Below are 9,978 nucleotides of genomic sequence, written 5' to 3'. Positions count from 1 at the left end.
AATTTTCAACATTTACAGGGAACTCATACAACTTAACAAAAGAAAGATAAACAATCCAATCAGAAATGGGCAATGGGCCAAAACCGGTTTGGCTCAGTGGTAGAGCGTCGGTCTGCGGACTGAAAGGTCCCAGGTTCAATTCCGGTCATGGGCATGTACATTGGTTGCGGGCACATCTCCAGTAGGGGGGTGTGCAAGAGGCAGCTGGTCGATGTTTCTCTCTCATCGACGTTTCTAGCTCTCTATCCCTCTCTCCTCCTCTCTGTAAAAAATCAATAAAATATATTAAAAAAAAAAAAAAAGAAATGGGCAATGGACCTAAATAGATACTTTTTGAAAAGGATATACAGAAGACCAAGAGACATATGAAAACATGGTCAGGGTCACTAATCATCTGAGAGATGCAAATAAAAACAACAGTGAGGTACCATCGTACACTTGTCAGAATGGCTGTCATCAACAAATCTACAAATGAGAAGTGCTGGAGAGGATTCTGATAAAAAGGAACTCTCATTCACTGCTGGTGGGAATGCAGACTGGTGTAGCCACTGTGGAGAACAGTCTGGAGTTTCCTCAAAAAACTAAAAATGGAATTCCTATTTGACTCAGTGACCCCACTTCTAGTAATATATCCCATGAAGCTAGAAACACCAATCAGAAAAGATATATGCACCCCTATGTTCATAGCAGCACAATTTACAATAACTAAGATTTGGAAACAGACTAAGTGCCCAACAACAGATGAGTGGATTAGAAAACTGTGGTACATCTACATGGTGGAATACTACACTGCTGTAAAAAAGGAAGGAACTCCTACCATTTGCAACAGCATGGATGGAATTGAAGAGTGTTATGCTAAGTGAAATAAGTCAATTGGAGAAAGATAAATATCACACGATCTCATTAATTTTTGGAATATAATGAACAACATAAACTGATGAACAAAAGCAGATCCAGAGATAAAGAAGCATTGATCAAACTGTCAAACCTCAGAGGGAAGGTAGGGGAGGGTGAGATCAATTAAAGAATCAACTTTGCTACTGTTATGAATCATAATGTAAATACCTGTGTTTTCCGATGGTCTTAGGTGGCCCTACTAGCGGTCAACCTGTGGGTTCAAGAACCATTGCTGTAGAGCCTAAGACCATTGGAAAACACAGATATTTACATTATGAATCATAACAGTAGCAAAATTACAGTTATAAGTAGCAACAAAAATAATTTTATGATTGGGGGTCACCACAACATGAGGAACTGTATTAAAGGGTCGAGGCATTGAAAAAGTTGAGTACCCTGTCCCAAAGGGTTTGACCTGCCACATGTCAGAAAAGGAAAAAAAAAAGTCCTATCCAGGTGATGGAAAAACTAAAATGATGATAATAGTTCATAGAGGTCTCAGGAGAGCAAATGCAAGGGAAAAGGGAATTTCAGGTTTGTTCCAAAAAGATAAATATGATTTTTAAAAATCTGACAAAATGAAAATTATCTGAGAAAACTGCCTGAAACTGGTGATTCCTTAATTTTTTTTTTTTTTTTGAGGACTATCTCCCTGAGGGACCTAATAGGAAAGCCATCAGCTAAATCATTTATAATGAAGACAGAGAGAGAATCAGAAAATAGAGTACTCAGAACATCCTCTACCTCTCCCAGGCCTTTCAGGCAGTAAAATGGTGAGTTAAGTGAGATTATCTCAGGAGCTTTCTCATCTCTTAATCTTGTTCAGAGTGCAAACCCATTTCTGGCTGCATTTCTCCCACCCTTTTGCCTATGGCCCTGCTGCTAATGGCGGTGTTTAACACACAAACCTGGGAATCACTCACGTTTCATTGAGCTTCACCATTTCACTTTTAAATAAATTAGATCACTTTATCAGTATGACTATGATTTAGAGAGAAGGCAGAAGAATAAATCAAGTTTGAAGACCTGATTTCTGTGGATGTTACCCGCCTATCTGAGCAACATTTTTATGAATTTAGATTTAGTGCTTTCTTGTGCTTCTCCATTCTAGGGCTTGACAGTATTGCAAAATAAAACTAGAAGCAAAAAGTTGATTCTCAAGAATCTGACATCTTGCATATATGCCTAGTAGCTTGTTTTTAAAAATAAGAACATACTCATTTGTGAATCTATCAGAAAGGCATAGACCAAAGATCCTGCCTTATATTTGTTTTGCTATGTCATTACACACCAAATGTTTAATGCAGATATTTTCAGACCTGAGAAGTCAATTTACTTGAAAAGTTTTTGTTTACATTTTCAAGAAACCTATTCAAGGCATCTAATCAAGAAGACCAAATAGAACTAAAAATACATCACTCAGTTCTAATATTAAAGACTTCTGTGAACGTCCACTATACAATATTCCTTCTTTTAAGACTATACTTTCAAGGATCATTTCTATAGTTCGTTACAATATTCATTCTTTTTTATTCACCATTATTTTACTCCCTTCTGAAATGATTCATGTTAATAGCTGTTGATCAATTTGGATTTTTATATTTCACAAAAGAAAGAGGCATCCAGCACTCTCTTCAATTTCTAAAAAAAAAAAAAAAACTTGTTTTTTAGGCTGCCATGAGACTGTGCGTTGAGGATCTCCAAATACAGGAAATGTAATTGACCAAAGTCCCCCTAACTGTTGCATTCTGGTGTCCACCATCATATCTGTTCCAAGGCCACACTTGCCACAGGCTGCTACCAGCCCATGACAAGTATAGCAGGCAGTCCTGTTCCTGGGAAACAGAGGACTCCTCCAACGGCCAATGTTGGCTCAAAGACTCCCGTGGCCTTGCTAAACCTTTATTAGGCTGCACAGTGGCCAAGGACACTTCCACCCAACCTTCCTTCCTTCACTCTTTCACTTCTGGTTAAACTTGCATCATAGCCTAATGACTCTAAAAGCTCCCCCTCAATTTTCTCTCATACAGGCATTACTTTAATCCCATCCTGGTATCTGCCTCTCAGGAAAACCAGTCTAGCACAGCTTCTTTTTCATTCTTGGCCCTTTTCAATAAATATGGGAAGGCTGGAGCTTTAGTATACAAATATAGGTTTATTACTTTGGGCTAAATCGGGTCAGCGTCTAAGGGAAACACATGAAACCAGCATTGTAGAGAACAGATGATTCTACATATTTTTTTTTCCTTTTGAGGAATAGAAAGAAAGATCGTCCTGTATACTAGCCCTTATTCTTCCAACATTCACTAATTTCAAACAGCTTTAAGTGGCAAAAGCAGGAGTGGGGAAGGATTAGGATTGATGAGGGATACTGAAAATCAATCTACTAAAAACATAAGCAAGGTAATCTAATAGTTTAAGGCAGTGTTTCCCAAACTTCTCTCATGATGAGAATCACCTGGTGGAGTTGTAAAACTACAGATTCCTGAATCCCAACTAAGAAGTGCTAAACTAGAATTTTTGGGAACATATAGGTAAAGTTGTATACTTAAGTAGTGCTCTAAGACAGAGTTAAGTATACTTAACTAGTGCTACTAGTTAAGAATACAAGCCAAATTATTGCAGACACAGGAAATACCAGAAAACATTATTCCCTGAGCAGAACCAATGTGATTGTAACTGTGACAGCAAAAGCCCTAAAATGTTGCTCATCTGATAGCAGGAGGGCATCCCTTTCTCTCTTTTTCCTTTCTCCCCACTAGATTTGAAAGTATTAACAATTTATTCAGAACTTGCTAGTTGTCTACCCAATTTGATTTTTCCCTTCCTTCTTATTAAGAAAAACTCAATTTTGTTTAGGGAACAATATGTCCAGCTAAAATTACTACATTTTCCATTCTTTCTTGCAGCTAGGGATGATCATATGACAGTTCTGGCCAATAAGATGTAATGAGAGGTCATTGGTTGCGGTATCCATGAAACCTCTTTAAAGAAATAGTCAACTAAAGGATTTTACATGTGGAAATGTATATATATATGTATGTGTATGTGTATGTGTATATGTATATGTATATGTATATGTATATGTATATGTATATGTATATGTATATGTATACGTATACGTATATGTATATGTATATATGTGGCTTATGACAAACCCATAGTTAACATCACACTGAATGGTTCAAGATTGAAAATTTTTCCTCTAAGATCTGGACCAAGACAATGGTGCCCATTCTCACCACTTCAACATAGTCCTGGAAGTCCTAGCCAGAGCAATTAGGCAAGACAAAAAAACAAAAGGCATCCAAATCAGAAAGAAAGAAGCTAAATTTTCATTATTTGCAAATGATATGATCTTATATATCAGAAATCCTAAAGACTCAACCAAAAAACTGTTGGGATTAATCAACAGATTCAGTAAAGTAGCAGGATATAAAATTAACATACAAAAATCAATTGTTTTCCTATATAATAACAACAAAACAACTGGAAAAAAAGAAAACTATCCCATCACAATAGTGTTAAAACAATAAAATGCTTAGTAATAAATTTAACCAATAAAATAAAAGAATATACAATGAAAATTACAAGATTTGAAGAAAGAAATTGAAGAAGACACAAACAAATAGAAAAATATTCTGTGTTCAGGTATCAGAAGAATTAATTGTTAATATGTACATGATATTCAAAGCTATTTATAAGTTCAATGCAATCCCTATTAAGATTCCAATGGCATTTTTCACAGAAATAGGTAATACAATCTTAAATTTTGGACATAATCACAAAAAAACCCTGAATAGCCAAAGTTATCCTGAGAAACAAGAACAATGCCAGAGGCACCACACTTCCTGATTTCAAACTATAATACAAAGCTATAGTAATCAAAATAGTATAGTACTGGCCTACAAATCAAAACAGAGATCAATGAAACAGGATAGAAATTCCAGAAATAAAGTCCCACATATATGACCAACTAACATTTGGCAAAGGAATCAAGAACATTCAATGTATAAAAGAGTCTCTTGAACAAATGGTAGCTAAAATTTCATTATTGGAAAACGGAATAACTGCATGTAGAAAAATAAAATTGGACCCCTATGTTAAGCCACTCACAAAAATTATTTCAAAATGGATTAAAGACTTCAACATGAGACCTGATACTGTAAAACTCCTAGAAGAAAACATAGGGAAAAAAACTTCTTGACATTGGTCTTGGCAATGACTAATTTGATATGACACCCAAAGCACAAGCAACAAAAGCAAAAATAAGCAAGTGGGATTACATTAAACTAAAAAAAAATCTAACAATAAGAGAAACAACAAAATAAAAATGGAATAGGAGAAAATATTTGCAAATGATATATCAGATACAGGGTTAATATTCAAAATATATATAAAACTCATACACCTCAAAAACAATAAGAAAATCTGCTGGGGCTGACCGCAGACCCTGAGCAATGAATGAACAGATTGCTCTGATATACGTTTCTGTGAAAAAGAGGGCTAAGGGACTGTTTTACGTTAGCAGTAAAAAGCAGCCCTGTTCACCTGCCTTCTTGGGCTTTTATTGTCACAACAGCTTGAACTAAAATTAACCTCTAGATACAATCAGCAGGGTAAATACCCTTGAAAAAGTATATGCTTCTATAAGGTCGGGTCTTTAAAGACTAAACATCGAGATTCTAGCAAAACACCCCAAGGGATTGGACTTTTTTGGAAAAGTTAAGGTAAGGGCTGCGGCCTTCGGTAAGGTCCTCTCAGAGGCCCCAACCTTTCAGAGAATCCTCCTTACAGACATTCCAACCAAGTCCCATACTTTCCCACAAAAATAAATCAATTAAAAATGGACAGAGAAACCAAATAGACATTTCCCAAAAAAGACATCATAATGGCCAATAGATACATGAGAAAATACTCAAAATCACTAATCATCAGAGAAATGCAAATCTAAACCAGAAGATAGCAATTCATACCTGTTAAAAAGTGTTGAGGAAGGGGGAAAAGGGAATGCTTGTACACCGTTGGTATGGAATGTAAGTTGCACAGTCACTTTGGAAAACAGATTTGAGGTTCCTCAAAAAATTAATCTTAGAGCTACCTCAGGATCCAGCAATCTCATTTCTGGGTATATAGCCAAAGGAAGTGAAAACAGGGTATCAGAAAGCTATCTTCACTTCAATGTTTATTGCAACATTATTCACAATAGTCAAGATATGGATACAACCTAAGTGTTCATCAATACATGAATGGATAAACATTATGTGACACATATCCACACACAATGGAATATTGTTCAGTCATGAGAAAGAAGAACATCCTGCCATTTGCAGGATGAACCTTGAAGGCATTATGCCAAGTGAGATGTCAGACAGAAAAAGACAAATACAAATATATGATAACATTTATATGTAAACTCTAAAAAAGCTAACCTACTAAAATAGATAGTAGAATGGTGGTTACAAGGGACTTGGAGGTAATGGAACTTGGAATACCTTGTTTAAGGGTACAAGATTACAACTAGAAGATAAATAAGTCCTAGAGATAAAATGCACGGCATAGTAATTACAGTCAACAACACTGTATCATAAATCTTAATTTGCAAAGAGATTAGATCATAATTTTTCCAAACACAAAAAAGAAATAATAGTTATGTGACACAATAAAGATGTTAAAAAATACTAGGGTGATAATCATATTACAATGTATAAATGTATCAAATCAACATCTTATATACCTTAAATTTATACATAGTTATTTCAATTATAGCTCAATAAAATTAAAGTTAAATAAATTATATATGACAATGCAAATGGTTAAGTATAACCAAAGCAATATTGAAAAGGAGCAGAAAACTGCAAGGCTTACACCACTAGCAATCAAAACTTTTTATTAAATCAAACAGTATGATATTGACTCAAAGATACATAAATAGACCAATGGAAAAAAATAAAGCCCAAAAATAAATCCACAAAAGTATGAATATCTGATTTATAGCAATAAAACTACAATGCTATAGGGAAAGTATGTGTGTATGTTTTAATAAATGATGTTGGGTCCACATGAAAAAAATAAATAAATTTTGATCACTACCTTACATTATATATAAAAATTAATTCAGATGCATTGCATATGCAAATTCAAAAGTTGACCCAGGAAAGCTTTTAGTGAAAAACATTTTAAAAATATTTGTGACTTTGGATTGGGCAAAGAATTTTATTTTATTTATTTTTTTTTTTTTGTGCATATTTATTTATTTATTTTTAAATATATTTAATTGATTTTTTTTTTGCCCCATTCCCTCCCTCCCATACATACCCTCCCTCCCCAGAGTTTTATGTCCATTGGTTGTACTTATATGCATGTACACAAGTCCTTCAGTTGATCTATTATCTCCCCCAGATCTTCCTCCCCTCCCCACAGTAATTTGACAGTCTGCCTGTTGCTTTACTGTCTCTATATCTGTCTCTTCATTCATCAATTTATAATGTTCTTTATCATCCAGAAATGAGTGAGGTCATGTGGTGTTTCTCTTTCATTGATTGGCTTATTTCACTCAGCATGATGTTCTCCAATTCCAACCAGGTTGCTGCAAATGATGAGAATTCCTTCTTTTTCATGGCAGCATAGTATTCCATTGTGTAGATGTACCATTGTTTTTGGATCCAATCATCTGCTGACGGGCACCTAGGCTGTTTCCAAATTCTGGCTATTGTAGATTATGCTGCTATGAACATAGGGGTGCATATATCCTTTCTGATTGGTGTTTCTACTTTCTTGGGATATATTCCTAGAAGTGGGATTACTGGGTCAAATGGGAGTTCCATTTTCAGTTTTTTGAGGAAACTCCACACTGTTCTCCACAGTGGTTGCACCAGTCTGCATTCCCACCAGCAGTGCACGAGGGTTCCTTTTTCTCCGCAACCTCGCCAACACTTGTCGTTTGTTGATTTGTTGATGTTGGCCATTCTGACAGGTGTGAGATGGTACCGCATTGTTGTTTTGATTTGCACCTCTTGGACAATTAGTGACTTTGAGCATGTTTTCATGGGCCTTTTGGCCTTCCTTCTGTCTTCTTTTGAAAATATTCTATTTAGATCCATTGCCCATTTTTTAATTGGATCATTCATCTTCCTTTTATTTAGTTGTATAAGCTGTCTGTAAATGTTGGAGATTAAACCTTTATCAGTGGTATTATTTGCAAATATGTTCTCCCACACTGTGGGCTTTCTTGTTGTTTTGTTGATGGTTTCTTTTGCTGTAAAAAAGCTTTTTATTTTGATGTAGTCCCATTTGTTTATTTTCACTTTAGCTTCCATTGCCCTAGGGGCAGTATCAGTGAAGAAGTTATTTTGGCATACATCTGAGATTTTGCTGCCTGTGGATGCTTCTAGTATTTTTATGGTTTCCCGTCTGATGTTTAAGTCCTGTATCCATTTTGTGTTTATTTTTGTGAATGGTGTAAGTTGGTGATCTAGTTTCATTCTTTTGCATGTGTCTGTCCAATTTTCCCAACACCATTTATTGAAGAGACTGTCTTGACTCCATCGTATATTTGTGCCTCCTTTGTCAAATATTAATTGAGCATAGTGATTTGGGTTGATATCTGGGTTCTCGATTCTATTCCATTAATCTATATGTCTGTTCTTGTGCCAGTACCAGGCTGTTTTGAGAACAGTGGCTTTGTAATATATCAATAGTTTGAAGTCTGGTATTGAGATCACTCCTACTTTACTCTTCTTTCTCGGGATTGCTGTGGCTATTCAGGGTCTTTTATTGTTCCAAATGAACTTTTGGAGAGTTCTTTCTAGGTCAGTGAAATATGTCGTTGGTATTTTAATGGGGAGTGCATTGAACCTATAGATTGCTTTGGGAAGTATGGACATTTTGATGATGTTGATTCTACCAATCCATGAACATGGTATGTTCTTCCATCTCCTTACATCTTCCTCTATCTCTTTTTTCAGTGTCATGTAGTTTTCCGCAAATAGGTCATTTACTTCCTTAGTTAAATTTATTCCTAGCTATCTTAATTTTTTTGGTGCAATGGTAAATGGAATTGCTTTTTTAGTCTCTGTTTCTGTAGTTTCACTGTTGGTGTATAGAAATGCCATGCATTTCTTGGCATTAATTTTGTATCCTGCTACATTGTCAAATTCATTTATTAAGTCAATTGGTTTTTTAATGGAGTCTTTTGGGTTTTTTATGTACAATATCATGTCATCTGCAAATAAGGATAACTTTACTTCTTCTTTTCCAATTTGTATGCCTTTTATTTCCTCCTCTTGTCTAATTGCAATGGCTAGTACTTCCAGTACTATGTCAAACAGGAGTGGTGAGAGTAGTCATCCCTGTCTTGTTCCTGTTCTTAGAGGGAATGGTTTTAGTTTTTGCCCATTGAGTATAATGTTGGCTATGGGTTTATCATATATAGCTTTTATTATGTTGAGGTATGATCCTTGTACTCCCATCTTGTTAAGAGTTTTTATCAGGAAAGGGTGTTGGATTTTTATCAAATGCTTTTTCTGCATCAATTGATATAACTATATGATTTTTATCTTTCAACTTGTTTATGTGATGTATCACGTTTATTGATTTGCAGATATTGTACCATCATTGCATTCCTGGAATAAATCCTACTTGGTCATGGTGTATGATCTCTGTGATGTTCTTCTGGAGTCGATTTGCTAGAATTTTGTTGAGAATTTTGGCATCTATGTTCATGAGGGATATTGGCCTGTAATTCTCTTTCATTAAGTTGTCTTTATCTGGTTTTGGTATTAGGGTGATGCTGGCTTCATAGAAGGAGTTTGGAAGTGTTACTTCCTCTTGGATTTTTTGGAATAGTCTGAGGAGGATAGGTTTTAGTTCTTCCTTGAATGTTTGGTAAAACTCTCCTGTGAAGCCATCTGGCCCTGGGCTTTTGTTTGCTGGAAGCTTTTTGATGACTGTTTCAATTTCTTCCCAAGTCACTGTTCTATTGAGATTTATAGATTCTTCCTGATTGAGTTTTGGAAGTTTGTATTTTTCTAGGAATCTGTCCATTTCCTCCAGGTTGTTCAGTTTGTTGGAATAGAGTTG

This window comes from Pipistrellus hanaki, assembly GCF_964339955.1.
Source record: "Pipistrellus hanaki genome assembly, chromosome: 3".
Lineage (NCBI taxonomy): Eukaryota > Metazoa > Chordata > Mammalia > Chiroptera > Vespertilionidae > Pipistrellus > Pipistrellus hanaki.
Note: the sequence above shows the minus strand (reverse complement) of the source record.